Source organism: Sus scrofa, chromosome 3 (assembly GCF_054392235.1).
Source record: "Sus scrofa isolate SSC_HxYL_T2T_F1_AM1 chromosome 3, Sscrofa_HxYL_maternal_Yorkshire_Landrace_v2.0, whole genome shotgun sequence".
Classification (NCBI taxonomy): domain Eukaryota; kingdom Metazoa; phylum Chordata; class Mammalia; order Artiodactyla; family Suidae; genus Sus; species Sus scrofa.
The window spans coordinates 122,399,543-122,414,206 of record NC_139385.1 but is presented as its reverse complement, the minus strand read 5'-3'; the positions used below and the strand labels follow the sequence as shown (position 1 = coordinate 122,414,206).

Below are 14,664 nucleotides of genomic sequence, written 5' to 3'. Positions count from 1 at the left end.
CTGCGTTTTAGCCTCAGAAATCATTCAAATTTCTATTTGAAAGGTTCTCTGCATATTAGAAAGCAGAGCTAATGCTTGCTGGTGGAATAAGGACATTGTATTGAAGTTCTAGGGGGTCCAGTGCAGACAGTACTCCTATGATTATAAAAGGGGAAGTCTGAAAGTGCAAGTTGTTCTGAATATCTTTTGTTTGCTTCCTTCAGCCCCCCTGCCAAGCCTCTCCACCCTTCTTGATGCCCTGGGGGCAGGACCACAGGGCTGGCTTCCTTGAGAGGCACTGGCGGGAACTTGGAGGGAGGGGAAGAGTGAGTTGGGTACCGATTCACCCATCTCCTCTGAAAAGAGTCTCTTCGGCTTCCCAGGCTTCTTCCTTGCTATGAAGGGACGGGCCAGGCCCCATTCATGATTTCTCATCCTCTGCCATTGCTGCTGGCTGCCTAAGAGGTAGGATGAGGGTCATAGTTAGTGGCCTCTGGCCCTTTAAATCTGGTATCCATAGCACCACAGGCAATGTCATTATTATGTATTTGCTGCCTGCAGGGGAGCAGGCTGGTGCACCCAAAGGAGGACTCCACCACGGGGAGGCAAGTCAGAGCCTGCCACCACCACGCGGGCTTCCTCTAATTGGAATCTGCACATGGGCCCAAAGGAGCCCATTATGAAAGCACCTATTTCCATACACTCCCAACCAACACAAACAATTTGTGCTCTTGCCGAGGGAGACCCATGAGAAATTGAAATTTTTTTTTCTGGGTGACATTGAGAAGATGAGACGACCGTGACATGTTTGGGTAAGTTTCATCATGAAATGAATCTCGGGCCCACCTAGGCTGCTGGTGAAATCTCATTTCTGTTAAGGCACAGGTGAGCAACCTGGACAAACATACTATTATTGTAGACAAACTAACATGAGTTTCAGTAATTGGACATATATGGGGTGGGGGGGGGAACAATTTGGGCATGTTTTACAGAAATGCATCCTTTCCTATATAACAGCGTCAAAAATCAAAAAGTCAGCTCAGTGCGAAAAATCTGGAGTACTAAAGATGCCTCCCCACCCACTTTTTTGTTTTCCTTTTTACAACTGATAAACCGGTATTGATGCATTCTTTTTAACTAAAGTCCATAGTTTGCATTAGAGTTCATTCTTTGTGTTGTTCAGTCTGTGGGCTTTGACAAATGCATGAGGCAATGTATTCACCATTATAATAGCACAAAGAATAATTTTTACCCCCCCCCAAAAGTCCCCATGCTTCATCTATTTATCCTTCCCTCCTCTCCAGCCACTGTCTTCTTACTGCTAAGGGACAAGCAAAGAGGGCATTAAATACCCTGTTTTTGTTTGATTGTTTGTTTGTTTGTTTTTTGTTTTTTTTTCTTGGTCTGAGTTAACTTATTTCAGGAGGCCTCTTTAGAGTTACATGTGATTGCTTTTTCAGGTCACCAATAATGACACTGCAGGGATTCAAAAATGTTTTCATGGCGAAAGTACATATTCACATTCAGAACTTGAGTCGCTGCCTTCTCCACAAACACTGGCTTCCTTCGTAATGTGTCTCCATATCCAAGACCTTCTCCCAGTTCCTGCAGCCAGCAGCTGAGTTCAGGCCACCTTACTGTCAGGATGGCCAGATTCTCAATCTCCTTGGCTATATAGTCCCTCTCATGGTGACCGGGGTTCAAAATATTGAATCTATTCTTTTTCTTTCATAGAGTCTCATGGATTCTTTCTGGGAAGCATCGCTTCCTTTTGATTCCCACCCCATTCTAGGACCCCAGCACCTTACCTCTAACTCTCCTATATATTCTGCATCAAATCTAGGCTTTTTAGCCTGGATCTCAAAGTGTTTGCTCTAAAAACTTCAAGAGCATCCCATGCTTTGCTCCTGTCTTTGGTCTACTGCTGCTCATGTTTATCTGTCGGCCTGACATCTTTTTCTTCCCTCTTTCTCTAAAGAACAATTTAAGTTCTAGCTCCTCTATGGAGAGTTGCCATTTTAAGCAAATAAGGTACCCAGCTATCCGATTAAATTTGAATGTCAGATGATGAATAAAAAATAATTTTTAAAAACACAGTATGTGCTTATACTAAAAAGATTACTTGTTTATCTAAAAATCAAACTGAATCGGGCAATCAGCATTTTTTTTTTTTTGTCTTTTTGCCTTTTTGAGGGCCACTCCCGTGGCATATGGAGGTTCCCAGGCTAGGGGTCCAATTGGAGCTGTAGCCACTGGCCTATGCCAGAGCCACAGCAACACGGGATCCAAGCCGAGTCTACGACCTACACCACAGCTCACGGCAACGCCGGATCGTTAACCCACTGAGCAAGGGCAGGGATCAAACCCGCAACCTCATGGTTCTTAGTTGGATTCGTTAACCACTGCGCCACGAGGGGAACTCCGCAATCAGCATTTTATCTGTTGACTCTACCATTATGGAAACTTTTCTTAATGATCCAGTTATCGCTTATCCATTTTTTTTGTTTGTTCATTTCACAAACATGTTCCTCAGTCATTATATGCTATCTTGCATTATTGATTTTATACACATAGAATTAACACATTGATCAGTTATTCACTATTAGGCACAGTGTTTAGTTCTTTTCCTACAGTAACATCAGATTCTTAGAAGAAATATGTGATAAAGTAGATCCTACTTTGATACCCACTTTATAAATGAGGAAGCTGAGTCTTTGAGGTTGTTTTATTTTTTCAAGATCCCAAAGCTAATTAAATTTAAACTTCTATTGGTCTGTGGGGTGACAGACTTGTTCCACTAACCCTGGCACTGTTTTGGTTTTAAAACTAAAAGTCCCATATCCTGGGAACCCTCTTGGTTCCAGGCAAACCCTACGTGTCTGTCTTCAAAGCCTAGGATTCTATCCTACTTCTTATTTTCTTGGGCATTTAGGTTTTTTTTCCATTCAGTTAGGCTATCATTTCCCTAAGGATAGGGCAGTATCTAATGGTACCTATGATACTTAGAATTACTTAGTACATGCTTGGCAAATGAGCACCAGGAGCTCCCCTCACAGGCCACACCTCTTTTCTTGGGCCTCTTTGGATTGCAGGAGCTGAGGACCCTGTGGACACATGTGCTTGGGGGTCACCAGTCTCAGGTAGAGCTGAGACCTGAGCATGTCAAGGCCAGCAGCCTTTGCAGTACAAGTACAGTGTCCATGATGTCTCTGGCCAATCTTTGCAAAGATGCTAGGCTACTGTTTTTAGCACCAATGCCTCTACACTGGTGAAAATGTAGCTTTTTTTTTTTTTGGAGTTCCCATCATGGCAAAGTAGTTAACGAATCTGACTAGGAACCATGAGGTTGCAGGTACGATCCCTGGCCTTGCTCAGTGGGTTAAGGATCCAGTGTTGCCACGAGCTGTGGTGTAGGTCGAAGATGCAGCTTGGATCCCGCGTTGCTGTGGCTCTGGTATAGGCCTGAGGCTACGGCTCCGACTAGACCCCTAGCCCGGGAACCTCCATATGCCGCAGGAGCGGCCCAAGAAATGGCAAAAAGACAAAAAAAAAAAAAAAAAAAAAAAAAAAAAGGAAAATGTAGCTTTTTTCTACACACATCTGTAGCTGACAAGCCGAAACTTGAGAGACTCCTTGCATTGAAGTCTGAATTAGGGCATGGGTGAGGCTGGAGAAATAGAAACTATGGTGCCGAGAAGAGTGGAGTGCCATGTGGTGGGCAGCAAACACATCAGCACCTTCCTGGATGGACAGCACCCAAGGAATCCCAGGAGCTGGTGCTTTTGGTTTTGTTTTTTGCTGGGACAGCTTTTGTGCAATGGGCACATATCCAAAAATTTAATATGTTGTTTCATTATTATGTAATAATCAAGTAGTTAAAATGATGATTTGCAGGTGTTATCATTATGCTACTAAGTGATTGGTGAGACCTGATCAGAAAGGCAGAAACAGTAGGTTTCTATCCCCTAAGGGCATCTGTATAACTTGTCTCAAGCTCATTTTGAATGCAGGTCATTATTGAGCAACATTAAATATACAAACTAAGCTGTCTGTGGAGAAATCGTTTGTAAAAATCATTTGCTGTTTAAAAAAATCTATTGAAAGAGAGTTCCTGCTTTGATGCAGTGGAAACGAATCCGACTAGTGTCCATGAGAATGTGGGTTCCATCCCTGGCCTCAATCAGTGGGTCGCGGATGGAGCTGTGATAGTAGGTTGCAGATGCAGCTCAGAACCTGAGGTGCTGCGGCTGTGGCGTCGTCCGGCAGCTGAAGCTCAGATTCCACCCCTAGCCTGGGAATTTCCATATGTTGCAGGTATGGCCCTGAAAAGCAAAAAACAAAACAAAACAAAAACTCTGTTGAAATTGCATCTATAAATGCTATAACTCTCAAGGTAACTTCATTTTTAGGTGCTAACTTTCACTTCAAAAGGCTTGAATTTTTAAATATGCTTTTGTTTCAGGCTTTTTATCTTTATTTTTATCTTTATTCTTTTTATGGCTACTCTTGTGGCATGTGGAAGTTCTTGGGCTAGGGGTCGAATCAGAGCTGCAGCTGCTGGCCTAGACCACAGCCACAGCCATGCCAAATCTGAGCCGTATCTGTGACCTACACCGCAGCTCATGGGCCACTGCAGTGACAACACCAGATCCTTAACCCGCTGAGCCCCACGAGAACTCCTTTGGTTGCCTTATTTATTTATTTATTTATTTATTTATTGTCTTTTTTTGCTATTTCTTGGGCCGCTCCCGTGGCACATGGAGGTTCCCAGGCTAGGGGTCGAATTGGAGCCGTAGCCACCAGCCTACGCCAGAGCCATAGCAACGCAGGATCTGAGCCGCGTCTGCAACCTACACCATAGCTCACGGCAACGCCAGATCGTTAACCCACTGAGCAAGGGCAGGGACCGAACCTGCAACCTCATGGTTCCTAGTCAGATTCGTTAACCACTGCGCCACGACGGGAACTCCTTTTGGTTGCCTTTTTAAGGGTTATGGTTGAGATTATCTTGCTGATGATGAAGGTATTGCCTAACACATTTTGATGGGCCTTGAACAGACAGACTGTAACTTCTTGGGTTGAGCCCCATGTGAGTCTAAAAACACAGTTCACATTTAGTTTTACTTTAACTGTTCCTGCTGTTGCAAATATGGTTAAATGTGGAATGTTGGAGCCAATCTTATCATCAATGCTGTTTTTGTCACAAAGGAGGCTTTCTCATGACTCGGAATCAGCTAATGGGTCTGTCAGTGGCTTTCTTTGTTAGCTGAGTCACTTGATCCGTTGCTGACAAGGTGCAGCCTGCTCTCTTCCCACTCTTGAGAAGCTCCAGTGGGTCTGACATTCTCTCAACCCCTAATCAAGATGTTATTAAAGCAGCTGATGATTTACAGTGAACAAGGATGAAACTGTGTTGGTTTTGTAAACAGCTGCTGGAAAGACAACTTGATGGAGCTGTAGTGATACATGAATGCCTCCCACTTTCGAGTGTGTGCATGCACGAGATACAAAGGCAGCTTCTGTGCTAAATTCCTTGGACATAATAGTCTATCTTTACTGAGACCGAAATCTTAAAGAACCAGGCCAATTCAATCACCAAATATTTATTAAATTTGTACTATGTGCCAGATTCTGTTTTAGGTACTGAGGAAATAACAGTGACAGAAGCAGACTAAAACTCCTGCCCTCCGGGAGCTCATTTATTTATTTATACTTTTTAAAGCCACACCTGTGGCATGTGGAAGTTACCAGGCTAGGGGTCAAATTGGAGCTGCAGCAGCAGGCCTTCACCACAGCCACAGCAATGCCAGATTTGGGCTGCATCTGTGATCTACACTATAGCCTGTGGCAACACCAGATCCTTAACCTGCTGAGCGAGGCCAGGGGTTGAACCTGCATCCTTATGGATACTAGTTGGGTTCTTTTTTTTTGCTTCATCAAGCCACACTCTTGACATATGGAGGTTCTCAGGCTAGGGGTCAAATTGCAAATCAGAGCTATCTATGCCGGCCTACACCACAGCTCATGGCAACACTGGATTCCCAACCCAATGAGCAAGGCCAGGGATCAAACCCGCATCTTCATGGGTACTAATCAGATTCATTTCCACTGTGCCTCAAAGGGAACTCCACTAGTCAGGTTCTTAACCTGCTAAGTCACAACGGGTGCTCTTGGAACTTCTTCTTTAAAAAATCTATTAAGGAAATGGAAAAAAAATTTCAAATTTACACAGAAGGAGAAAGATTGCTCAGCTGTAATAATTAACAATATTTTGTCATTCTCTCATCTTCTATCCCTACCACCACACACTTTTTAAAAAATGGAGCATTTTAGGGAGTTCCTGTTGTGGTGCAGCAGAAATGAATCTGACTAGTAACCATGATGTTGCAGGTTTGATCTCTGGCCTCACTCAGTGGGTTAAGGATCCGGTGTTGCTGTGAGCTGTGGTGTAGGTCACAGACACGGCTCAGACCTGGCATTGCTATGGCTGTGGTGTAGGCCAGTGGCTACAACTCTGATTAGACTCCTAGCCTGGGAACCTCCATATGCTGCGGGTGTAGCCCTAAAAAGAGAAAACAACAACAACAACAATGGAGCATTTTAAAGCAAATCCCAGATATTGAACATTTTATCATAAATACTTTAGTATGAATTGCTAACAGATAAAGATTTTTAATAAAAACAAAATCATGTCATAATCATACCTAACAAAATCAACAAAAATTTCTTGATATTATTTAATATCCAATTTGGATTAACTTTCTCCCAGGTGTCTCAAGAGGTTTTTGTTTTGTTTTTTCACATTTCTTTGTTTGAGTCCAGATTCAAACAAGGTTTACACATGATAGGTTATAGAGATAGCTCTTATGTCTCCTTTGATCTATACCAGCTAATTTTTTGGAATTGGGCTATTTGCTCTGTAGACGTTCCCACACTTTGGATTTGGCCGACTGCATCCTTCTGGTGCTGTTTATGATAGTCCTTTATGCCTCACATTTTTTTTTAATAGAATGATAGTTCTATCCAGAGGCTTGATCAGAGTCATTTTCAATGGGGGGGGTGCATGGCATTAGACCCAACATCCTAATGTAGACTGGCCCCATGCTGTTTTTGTGTGCTTTTGACAGTTTCTGGAGGTGTCTTGATGGCTCCAAATTATGAAAAACCTTAGCTCTTGTACAACAGCGGTCCTTTTGAGTCTGATGTCATGAAACATTCCCTTTGTTCCTTCTCCTTTTATATGGGCCTGTTAAGAAGACTCTTAAAAGTAGTTATGTCACGTGGTGTTGGGAGAGCTGGGGGAAGCAGTGCCCCACACTGAAAAAAGGGTGGTTTTGAAAAATTCACTTGTTAATGTCTTTTGGGAAGCCAGCTAACAAAAGAGAGACCAAACTTAGAGAATAGAATGAATCTAAATGAGACCAGTTCGAATTAGAATTAGCCTTTAGGGTTTAGGTACCTTGGGAAAGATATCCAGGGGATTTGTATGTGCAGCCAGGAGTGAGACGCACAGACTCAGATTCAAGAAGTCCTGTGAGGTCTTCTGTTTGTGCTCTGTTTCAGCAGGCAGTCCCCACTGGAAATCCTGAGAAAGAAAAGGAGATAGGCTAGAGGATGGCAAGCCCAAGCTGCATCTGTAGGAAGTTCCCGAGATCTCCGGTGGCTATTGATTTGTAGGATTTCAGCGGTATTGATAAATTTCTTTATCAATACATTGTGTCATGACCTTTAAAAAAAAAAGAATGAGGAAGGATGAGTTCCCTGGTAGCCTCATGGTTAAGGACTCGATATTGTCCCTGCTGGGGCTCAGGTCACTGCTGTAGCTTACATTTGATCCCTGGTTTGAACTTTTGCAGTCCACCAGCAAGGCAAAAAAAAAAAAAAAAAAGAATGAAGAAGGATATTTTGGTTTGTGGAATCCAGGAATGTGAAAGAAGAGAAAGATAACTCTATGAGCCAACAGAAGACTAGAAATGCTATTTACTGACCTGGGAAGCTTACGGGGAAGGGTACTGTTTCAAGGTGCCTATTTTATGCTCTAGATTTTGATGTTGAGTAGACAGTTGGATATATGTCTAAAAGCTCTGGGTTGGGCTTAGAAATTTGGGGTTCATGAAAATAGAGGTAGTATTTAGAGCCATGGATGAGATCACCTAGTCAATGAGAAATTGGCTTCCTGGAAGCCTCATGAAGAAGATTCCTATAGGACCATTGCAAGAGTTTCTCTGAGGTATATCTACAAAGGTGATTGCTGAGTTATAAAGCAGGCTGATATTTTTTTCACTAAATATTACCAGCCTGCTCTCCAGAATATATTTCGCATTTTAAATTCCCACCAGCAATGCATGAGGATTCCCATTTCCCCATATCTTTGCCAGCCCTGGGGATTATCTTTCTGACTTTTGTCAGGCTATGGGTAAAGCCGTGCTGTGTTGGAGTTGATTCATGAGAGCTGACAGAGCACACTTCTTCCCAATTTCTTGTTCCGCGACCTCACACTGGTAACTTGAAATCAGTAGGGGGTGAGAGTACCCATACCGTAGAAACTGGCAAACACAACCAGGACCCTCCCCTCTTCCCCCAATTTTTTTTTTAAAAGATATACCAGCACACCAGTGGCCATAGGCAGTATTAAACTGTCCTTCCATTCTCTCATTACTAGAGAGTTTGAGCACCACTTTTATGTTGGCTTGTCATTTGGGGTTCCCTTCAGCAAATTGCTTTTCCTACCTTTTTCTCCTTTTATATTAGATTTTTTTTTTTACTTTTTTGTTAACTTGCAAAATTACTTACATATTTTGGATATGAATCCCTAGCTGCTTTTGAACATCTGCTCTCTCTTAATTTGTCAGCTGTCTGTTACCTTTTCCCATGGTTGTCTTCAGTGAAGAGAAAATTTCACTGTAAAATAGTCAAATCCCAGTATTTTAAGGTTTGTACTCTTGTGGTCTTGTTTTATGAAGGACATCTCTACTCCGTATTCATAAAAATTTTCTCCTACATTTTCTTTTCAAATGTAGGTCCTGAAGCCATCTGGAGTTCACTTTGAATATGGTAAGCATGGGGCATTCAACTTTATTTTTTCTTCCTAAACTAAGCTAGCTTCCCCCAAACCATCCTCTAAATAATTTATATTTTCCCCCTTGATTTGTAGCCCCACATTAACATTTATTAAAATTCCATGGGTCTGCTTTTTGGGCTGCACCTGCAGCATGTGGAAGCTCCTGGGCTAGGGGTTGAATAGGAGCTGCAGCTGAGGTCTATGCCGCAGCCACAGCAACAGCGGATCAGAGCCACATCTGTGATCTATGCCACAGCTCTTGGCAATGCTGGATACTTAACCCACTGAGCAAGGCCAGAGATGAAACCTGCATCCTTACAGATACTAGGTCAAGTTCTTAACCTGCTGAACCACAATGGGAACTCCTCCATGGGTCTGCTTCTGAGTGTTCTATTCTTTGTGACTATTCTGTTTGCTCCCGTACTACTAGCATGCTATTTTTATCACTATGTAGTAGTGACATAATATCTGGCAGGGTAGGTTTCCTCTCTCGGCTCTTGCTTTTCAAAATTGACTTAACTATTTACGCTTTTATTTTTCCATTTTGTAACTTTATTGAAGTTCCTTAAAATTTGAGTTCTTGCTGAAGTTTGGGTTGGCATAACATTGAGGGTTGGTGTAACATTTAGAGATTAAATGGACATTTTTACAATGTCAAGGCATCCTATACATAATATACCTTCATTTATCTGATCTTCTTTTATGTCTTTAAATAGAACTTTAAAATTTTCTCCAGAAAGTTCTTACAAGTTGTTAGGTTAATCTTTAGATACTATGCTTTAGAGTTTTACTGATACCATGAATGGTCTCTTACTGTCTATTTTATTTCTTGGTTCCTTACTGCTGATAAGGAGGAAATGATGGCTTTTTAGAAATCAATCTTGTACTTGGCAACCTTGTTGTACTCACCTATAATTTCCAGTAGTTGATTCTGTTGGGGTTTTTATGCTATTGATCATACTACTTATACACATGATAAGATTTTAGGGATTCTACCCAGTGCTCTGATAGTCTGTTTAATTACCTCTGTTGTTGGGCTCTGATCTGGCACCCCAGCTCTAACAGCTGGACGTCTCTTGTACACTCACTTTTTGGAAATGAGCCCTTGTCTCCACCTCTCCCCTGGTGAGTCATATCCTACTCAATGCCCTAGTCCATGTAAGAGCAGTGACACTGTCTTTTGATTATTTCCCCTAACTCTCTTCTCATGGATTGGGTCCTGTTAGCCACTGAGAGCCCTTCCTGATGCTGACCTTCTGATCATTGTTCTGAATTTCTCAATGATGCCTGCTGCTCAATGCAGCATTTCTTCCTTCCTTCCTTCCTTCCTTCCTTCTTTCTTTCTTTCTATCTTCCTTCTTTCCTTCTTTCCTTTCCTCTTTCTTTCTTTCTTTCTTTCTTTCTTTCTTTCTCTCTCTCTCTCTTCCTTTCCTTTCCTTTCTTTCCTTTCCTTCCTTTCTTTGCTTTTTAGGGCCACACTCGTGGCATATGGAGGTTCCCAGGCAGGGGGTCGAATCAGGGCTACAGCTGCCAGCCTATGCCAAGCCACAGCAGTGCTGGATCTGAGTAGAGTTTGCAGCCTACACAACAGCTCATGGCAATGCTGGATCCTTAACCCGCTGAGCAAGGCCAGGGATTGAACCCCCAACCTCACGGTTCCTAGTCGGATTTGTTTCTGCTGTGCCACAACAGGAACTCCTCAATGCAACATTTCTATGTCTTGAATGCCCCAAAGGACACCCTGTGTAGATAATGCAAAATAGTGGATCCACATAGGCCTTCATATTAGACAGACTTGTGTTTGAATTTGATTTTGCTTCCAGAGTACACTGAGCAAGTTCCACAGCCTCCTGGAGTTGGTTTCTTTATTGGTAAAGTGAAGATAAGTGAGATCCCATAGGTGGGAATCATACAGCAGTCAGGCAGTAATGCCTCCAGCTCTGCACTGGTCAGTCACCTCCTGGGTCTCTGGTTTATTGCTACATTGTTCAGCAGCCTTGTTTTGCCTTCAGATAAAATTGAATCTCAGGAGTTTCCGTCGTGGCGCAGTGGTTAACAAATCCGACTAGGAACCATGAAGTTGCGGGATCGATCCTTGCCCTTGCTCAGTGGGTTAACAATCCGGCATTGCCGTGAGCTGTGGTGTGGGTTGCAGACACGGCTCAGATCCCACGTTGCTGTGGCTCTGGTGTAGGCCGGAAGCTACAGCTCCGATTCAACCCCTAGCCTGGGAACCTCCATGTGCCACGGGAGCGGACCAAGGAATGGCAAAAAGACAAAAAAAAAAAAAAAAAAAAAAAATTGAATCTCAGCAGCTGCATCTGGGCCATTTCTCCATGTGCCTTCCTACCCCAATGGATGGTTCATGTTCCAAGTTCTGGCCCCATATCATCGCCCAGTCCGACTCTTGGTTTGAGGATTGCATAAGCTATGGGGTATTCCAAGAAGCATGACTTGCATTCTTGATGATGGTCTGGGGAATAACTTCAGATTTTTGAGTAAAGGCAACCAGGTGAGTGGGAGTTTCTCTTCCTGATGGCTTGGTATACTGGGAATTTGCCAATGTGCTGTATGATGTATGGGTGTAGCAGAAAAAGCCAGTGGACTGGCGGGTTCTAACAGAGACTTTGACTATAGTGAAGAACAACTCAGCTCACCACACCCTGCCACCAACTAACAGTGGTATCTCAGAAGGATAATTTAAATCAGCAATAAAAGTGAACTGTGTATGTGGAAAGTTTGCCAGTGGCAACTTCTGTTACATGTAGCTCTTTATGAGTTTCTGTGGCTCACTGACAATAGGGCTTATTTGCAATTGCTTAACACCAACCAAGGGCAGATGATCTTTCTTTGTTTAACCAATTAAAGAGGTGGGTGGGGTCAGACAAGAACCAGGTGTGATGGGAGCAGAGAGAGGGAGGAGGAAACATCTGTGTCACATTACCAGCCCTGAAATATGCTGAACCTGCAGGGACAGAGAAACTGGCAGCTGACCAGGGACAGTGGGATGGTCATGGTGTTTAAATATTGCTTAAGTGCTGTAAGTCTTAGCTGACAGTATGCCCCACCCAACTCAGCCATGCCATATGACTGTTGCAAACTAGCATTTTGATATTTTGAGCTATGCTAATAGAAGCATAGGACTGACTGAGAAAGAGGTGGCAGTCTCTGTCCTCTCTGCCCTTGATAGGACACACCATTCATTCTTGAGCATCAATTTAAGAGAGCTCTAGACAAGCTGGATTGCAGCATAGAGTCCCTTAAAGTGCTGGTGAGTGGGATCTTATACAAGGAGCAGCCTAAAGGACTGAGAATGCCTGTCCTGGATCCCTTGGAGTTGGATACGATCTGGAAGTTCTCAGGGTGGAAAGAGAACCCAACAAGGTGGAGATGCAGGGGGTGGTACTTTAGCTCCCAAGGTAGGAAGAACTTTTCAACTTGAAAATCTTCTTTGAAGATATCTTTTACCTTCAAAGATAAAATGGCTGCTTTCAAAGGAGGTAAATTCCTGGTTACTGGAGGTGCTTCATGACCCACCATCACTTGGCTGGGAAAATACTTTAAGGCAGGATTCAAGCTACTGGAGGGAGGGGCCTTTCCTAGTGCCTAGAATCAACGATTCTAACAGGAAAAGGTGCACCTCTGCTCTTGAAGAGTTGTGGTAGACATGAATTCATTCAACATTTGCCCTTGCCAGGCACTGTGTGGTGAGCGTAGAAGTACAGTGCCCTAGTTGGTATGTCAGAGCCAGAACAAAAACGCCTGAGAATGGTTATGGTGTAATACTACTGGCTCAGTGTTACAAACCTCAGTCCTGGGGAAACAATGGCCTCACCCAGTCCCTTCATTAAGGGGACTCATTAAGCGCCGAGTAACACGTTTCATTCCATGGGATGGCGAACTGGGATGTCAGCCTTCATCCCCATTTTCTGGTTCTTGGGGGATGGAGAAGGCGACCAGGAGAGAAGCAAGGGGAAATAAACTTCTGGGCTGACTACTCATGCATCCTCTTTGGCATCTACACTAACACCCTTGCGTGTAATTATCCAACTTGGATATAGCCTCGATGAGGCTTACAGCAAGACCTGCAAACAGATAATTGACTGGTCCATGCACGGGGCTATATACTGGCGAGCCCCCAAAACGTAAGACATAAGGCCTGCCCCTAAGAAGTTGTTGGAGCGTTTCTAGCTCAGGGATGTGAAACAGGAAGAAGGCAGGCAGGCAGAGTAGGCTAGCTAAGGGCTTTAATGAAGGAGCATCTGTGCAGCGTGCCATGGGCTGCCTCCCCAAGCATGGCCTAGGGCCAGGCAGGGTTCCGCTGAAAGGCTGCTTCGGGCTGCGGTGAAAATATCGCAGGGGCACCCTTTCCTCGCGAGGTTAACGCATGAAACCCACCAAATCTTCCTAACCTCGAGGCCCAGATTCCTAACTTTCGATCCGCGGAGCAGCTGGGTGGGCGCCAGCAAGAGGCAGCGAGCGCCAATGCGCGCTCCCCGCGCATCCCCGACTTCCTCGGCGCGTGCGCGGGGCCGGGGCCTGCGCGCCGCCGGGGCGCCTGCACTGCGCGCGCGCGCGCGCCGTCCCCGCGTGGGGCCCGGCTCCGGCGCGCGCGGCGCAGAGGCGGCAGGCGGGAGGGGCCATTCGAGGTCGGGGAGCGGCGCTGCGGGAGGCCCAGCGGCCGGCTACCGGAGACAGGCGCTGGGCCGCGGAGCGCGCCTCTTGGGCTTCTCTCCCCGCTCCTGCGTTCCCCGTCCGCCGCCCCGAGAGGACCCGAGGAGGCAGGTGGGACGGGAGCGCGCAGGGGCTCCGGGCCGGCGGGCGGGGGCGCAGGTGCCGGAGGAGGGGCGGTTGGCAGTTCGGGGAGGGCGGCGCGGAGGCGCCGGGGGCCCTGGGACCCCACGGGTCGACTGCAGTGGGCGCAGGTGTCGCCGGCTCCTGAAGGCCTCCCTGGGGCGGGGGCGGGGTTGGGGTTGGCGCGGCCCACAACCGGGGAGGTGGGTTTCAGGTTTCCGTTCCTCATCTCGGGTTTAGTTTAAGGCAGGAGATGCTGTCAGGTGTGTGGGAGCGGGCGGACCCCACCGGGGAGTGAGTTTTGGCCCCAGCTCCGCCGCCTCAGCCTTGACCGCCCCGGCGCCCTGGGAGAGCCTCGCGTGCGCAGTGATGGGCAGCGTGCTGGCCCTGGCCCTTTCGGGAGTTTTCCTGAAAGGGGCCTCTTCACATCTTTCATGCCTCTCCTTGTAGATTAAACTGTTTGAGGTACCTTTTGCCGGTGGCGATTCAAAGCCAAGCCAAGTGATTCTGCTTCCCGTCTTGCTTCGTCGAGATTCCTTAATTCTCAATCACAGGAAGGGAAGTTGGGGGAAAACACTTGGGCTGAGACTGTTAAGAGACGCGGGTTAGACCTCATTCGTGGGTTAGATTGATGGGTTTAGAATGTCAGTTTTCTTTTGAATTAGATGTCAGGTTGTTCATTAATCCAGAGACTAGTAGGCAATTTGGATTTAAACTCCGAGACAATGTTTTGATATGTATCAGAGGTACATAAGGTAATAACTTGCCTGCCGTGTGTTCCCAGCTAGACTGGGGTTCACATTGTAGCAATATCATAGTATGAATTGGTG

General features: G+C 45.3%; 1 protein-coding gene across 19 annotated transcripts in view; it reads left to right on the top strand.

Annotated features, from left to right (window-relative positions):
* Positions 1–509: 509 nt before the first annotated feature.
* The window catches only part of CLIP4 (CAP-Gly domain containing linker protein family member 4), an 83,204-nt gene continuing 69,049 nt past the window's right edge, over positions 510–14,664 (top strand). For 5 of the 19 annotated variants that reach the window (XR_014842342.1, XR_014842341.1, XM_085019704.1 and 2 more), the window contains exon 1: positions 13,658–13,825. The gene's annotated coding sequence lies outside the window, so the exon portion shown is untranslated. Of the gene's footprint in view, positions 792–7,835; positions 8,002–8,999; positions 9,034–13,657; positions 13,826–14,664 lie in introns of those variants that run through there. The other 14 variants (XR_014842344.1, XM_085019707.1, XM_085019702.1 and 11 more) reach the window with 5 other exon arrangements.